The 4,868-nt window shown below is 34.7% G+C and overlaps 1 long non-coding RNA gene across 4 annotated transcripts in view; it reads left to right on the top strand.

Moving 5' to 3' along the window:
• Window positions 1-290: 290 nt before the first annotated feature.
• Window positions 291-4,868, top strand: part of LOC111087930 — a 6,413-nt gene continuing 1,835 nt past the window's right edge. The window contains exons 1-3 of one of the 4 annotated variants that reach the window (XR_002612548.1): window positions 291-639; window positions 1,841-2,099; window positions 2,682-2,769. This is a non-coding gene — a long non-coding RNA (uncharacterized LOC111087930). The other 3 variants (XR_002612546.1, XR_002612549.1, XR_002612547.1) reach the window with 3 other exon arrangements.

The raw sequence follows: 4,868 nt of genomic DNA, 5'->3' as shown, positions 1-4,868 counted from the left end.
GTGGGGTGGGGGTAGTAGTACTTGCCCCGTCATTTTTGACAGGCTATATAACGCTAGTATATAACATTGAACACACGCGAGTAACATAAACAAATTACCAACTTTGTCATTATAACACTAGATGGCGCCTCAAACAGAGGTATAGTTTATTTTGTAGGTTGTTGCCCAGTTCGTCAAACCTTGTACGTTTTTCACACATAATAACTTTGTCTCATAAATTCAGTTTTTATATACACTTGTTACCACTTACAAGAATTATATTATATGACAGCAAACCAAAACCAACTGCTCATCACCTCTCTCGTAGACAGTGTAAATAGAAATATGGACACGTTTTTTCAAGACATCGATTCCTGTTGTATTAATCGTGACGTCTTTTGCGTGAATGGTTTGTCGTAGAAAGTTAGTTACGTCATCAAAACATGGAAACCTTAACTGGAATTGACGTACAATTTTATAGTCCTGAATGGTTCGTCATTAAACGGCTCTTTATCAAGACACACACAAAAAAAAACCCTACTTAATCGTAACTAGATTATCACGATTGTTGACGTTATTGCCAGCACTACTGATAGTCAGTGTATACAAGTCAGGAAAAAAAATCGTCGCAATACGGACAGGCTCCCGTATTTAGTTACAGTACGTGGGTAGACTGGATTTTTGAACGTTTTAATTATGTTTCTCTCTGTGTGCGTTTCATAAAAGTAAAATAAAATAAAAAGGAAATTTCCGGCTTTTAAATGTGTCACTACACAACGTTTTACTTACTTAATCCGATAATATCATGTGTCACTACACAACGTTTTACTTACTTAATCCGATAATATCACGTGTCAGTACACAATGTTTCACTGATTTAATCCGATAATATCACGTGTCAGTACACAATGTTTCACTGATTTAATCCGATAATATCATGTGTCAGTACACAATGTTTCACTGACTTAATCCGATAATATCATGTGTTAGTACACAACTTTCACCAAGTTAAGTTGTCAATATCAAATGTCACTACACAACATTTTACTGAGCTAACTCAACATTGTCAATTGTGACACTAGACGATGGTGAGATAAATCATTGCAAGGTTGTGTATTTTCTTTTTTCAATAAATCTCAAGTAGTACTTGTATAGCACTTTTCAGACCTTATAGAAATTCTTGATTTCGTTTGGTTTGAATTTCGCACAAAACTACACGAGGTCTATCTGCGCTAGCTGTCCCTAATTTAGCAGTGTGAGACTAAAGGGAAGGGTTAGCTGGTCATTATCACCCACTGCAAACTCTTTGGCCACTCTTTTACTAGTGGGATTGACCGTCACTTTATAACACCCCACGGCTGAAAGGACCAACATTTTTGGTGGGACGGGGATTCGAACCGTGATTCGCCGTTTGCGAGTCAAGCGCCCTGACCACCTGGACATAAAGGGTCATAGAAACGATTAGCTTTGTCATTTAAACAAACGACAGCAAATTCACGCTTATATATCGTACCCTCCCTCGTAATATTACATTCTAATACAAACGTTAGACAGATGTACAAAGTAATACAAACGTTAAACAGATGTGATATTATCGGATTAAGTAAGTAAAACGTTGTGTAGTGACACATGATATTATCGGATTAAGTAAGTAAAACGTTGTGTAGTGACACATGATATTATCGGATTAAGTAAGTGAAACATTGTGTACTGACACATGATATTATCGGATTAAGTAAGTAAAACGTTGTGTACTGACACATGATATCAGATTAAGTAAGTGAAACATTGTGTTTTGACATTTGATAGTGTTGTTGTAAAAGTTCTGTCCCATGTTTTCTACTTTTGATGGTATCTGCAGCACTTGTGTCCAAAATGAACAGACAGAGGCTGAATGTTATCCACTGGGTCCTCTTTCCTAGTCTGATTATGAATTCAAGGCTGTTGGATCTCATCGACTGAGCTATGCCAAGCATTGTCTCTGCAGATTAGTGACACTTCTGGACCATTCCGGCTAATATTACTAGTTCTTGTAGTCACTCTGAGAATTTACACAGAAAGATACAAGAAAAACATTGGCTTTCTGCTTCATACTTCAGTGGATTTTCATCACAACATTGGTGAGAAGAATCTCTTCATCTTCATAATCTTCTTCACAAGCCTCTCTGATCACTTCACCAATGTCATTTTTAAATGTATGCAACACATTGCAACCCACTTTACTGGATTTGGGGTCTGGAATTTGTGCCAAAATTTTGTCTTTCAGCTCTTTTTGTGTGTATTCTTCTGGTAATTTGAGTGGACATTTCTCTAAGCTTTTAGCCATACAAATCAGGAAAGAAAGTCATCTTGGATGTCAGAGTGGATTCCTTAAAGCGTGCACTTAACGTGAGCATCAGAGTCCGTCTTTGCCTCTTTACAAAACTGTCTCTGTTATTGAGCTTTGTTAAACTTATATGATGTAATGCTTCTTGTGCAGTTAAGTCACCAGCAGAGAGCTTGACCAATAATATTTATATATTGTTTAATATTAGTTATGTATATTTCTCAATCAAGAATTTGTTCAAGTATAATTTCTTGATTTAATAAGTTTTCCACTGTAATGTTGTATTTGATATTTTTAGTTAATTTTATTAAGTAAAAAATGTGTCATTAATCTGTAGTGGAAATACCAATGTATTAATTGGTTTTATGATTTCTAGCCTAATGCAGAACAAGCTGACAGCCCAGACGGAGGAGATAAAAGAAAGAAAAGATGAGATTGATGCCTTAAAGGAACAAATTGACAAGGTGAGTTTCGTGGTTATATATTAACTCTATCAATGCAGTCTTCAATCCAACTCGTTTGGTTAAGTAAGTGTGCAGTAAGCTGATCGAGAACTTTTTTCTCTAGTTTACTCGTGTATGAACACGATTACTGTCCACTAGCATGATGTGCTTGTAACATTTAAACAATTTTGTGTAACTCGGTTCTTTATGTGGGTATTTGCCTTATCTGTATAGACTTGTAGGTACAATTGTTAAATCCTCATCAATCAGGTTTTAAACAATGACTGACTTGCGTCACTTAGTCCCTGATGTGTGTGTGGATAATATTTTAGAATTTTAAGTGCCACTGTTAAGGAACTCTATTCACTTAGGAAGCAGCTTGTTAAGCTTGTGAAAGTAGTTGTAGTTATTTGGTAGTGGGTTCCAAGTGGTGTTCAGCTGAATTGAAAAGATTACTAGTTGACTGTTTAATTTGCTGTAGGGGCTGGCTTTGACGTGCATTTAGTCTCTTAACCAATTGTTACTCAAGAGCTTACTGCAATCTTTGAACCACAGCTCTTAATGTGATCGGTGATTGTGGACTCAAGTTGTCATTGTTATAGCACATGTTTGCTGTCTTTCTTAAACAATGATTCTAATTACATACAAGTATGGAAGCCAAAAAAAAAAGATGTATAACAATTGCAAATTGTATATTTACAGAAAATGTGAACAGTCTTTTTTTTTTGCCTATTCATATGTTTAATTGTAGGTTCCATTTATAACCCATTCATATGTTTAATTGTAGGTTCCATTTATAACCTATTCATAGGTTTAATTGTAGGTTCCATTTATAACCTATTCATATGTTTAATTGCAGGTTCCATTTATAACCTATTCATAGGTTTAATTGTAGGTTCCATTTATAACCCGTTCATATGTTTAATTGTAGGTTCCATTTATAACCCGTTCATATGTGTAATTGTAGGCTCCATTTATAACCTATTCATAGGTTTAATTGTAGGTTCCATTTATAACCTATTCATAGGTTTAATTGTAGGTTCCATTTATAACCTATTCATAGGTTTAATTGTAGGTTCCATTTATAACCTATTCATAGGTTTAATTGTAGGTTCCACTTATAAATGAACTGCTGTAAAAGAATGGTAATTTCCAATTTTGTTTCTTTGTATATAAATTTTTGTGATGTTTTGAACAGGAAGTGTTTGATGTGATTAATCGTCACTAGTAACAAACGTGGAAAAGTGATGATTAAGTCTGGGGCTACTGAATATTTCTCTGGTTTATTCTATTCTATGTTCTTCCAGGAAATACAATACTCGTTAGTTCAGTTGTCACAAATAAAGGGAAAATATTTCTTGGCTTGCTTTTTAAAATGCGGCTCTATTACATACAATATTTACACAAGTTTATCTTTTATTTCCACTGAGAGATTTCTGATAGCCTTCGTAACATTTTACAGTTGGACTTAGACCTGTTTCAGCAAAAATATTAAACCTTTCTCATTTGTTCAGGTTAACTCTCTCCGACCCTCGAGGGAATAATTAGTAAGTTTAGATTGTCAAGCTTTTCCATTTGAGGGTGTGATTCATATGTCCTCATGGAATGCATAAGTAAGCGATTAATCATTACCCCAAAATAAAATGATGGTCCAACAAGTTACTTTGTATTGTTGTTTTTGTTGGACTTACACAGATTTTGTGAGGGAAATATATTTTGACTTAATATACACTTAGGAAAAATACATTTTAACAGAAGCTGTACAAAGGGCTGAAGATTGCCGTGAAATTTCTATAAATTTCACACATGTAAATTCAAAGCTTTATATTGATCATGATTTGACAGAAACCCATCAAATTATAAAATGTGCTTTGAAATAAGTTTATTGCGGTGCAGAGTTGCACGAAAAATAAAACATTGTTCGCTTGGGTATGGAAAAGTGATCTTGTAAAATTAATTCCGAAGAAGCAATATTATAATACACAAGCAAAAGTACCCATCCCCGGTGAAGGGAAACATTGAAATTAATCAAACAAAAGTACTCGTCCCCAGTGATGGGAAAAGTTTAAGCTAATCAAGCAAAAGTACCCGTCCCCAGTGATGGGAAAAGTTTAAGTTAA

Source organism: Limulus polyphemus, unplaced genomic scaffold, assembly GCF_000517525.1.
Source record: "Limulus polyphemus unplaced genomic scaffold, Limulus_polyphemus-2.1.2 Scaffold2859, whole genome shotgun sequence".
In the NCBI taxonomy this organism is placed as follows: domain Eukaryota; kingdom Metazoa; phylum Arthropoda; class Merostomata; order Xiphosura; family Limulidae; genus Limulus; species Limulus polyphemus.
Note: the sequence above shows the minus strand (reverse complement) of the source record. Positions and strands in the feature narration are given on the sequence as shown.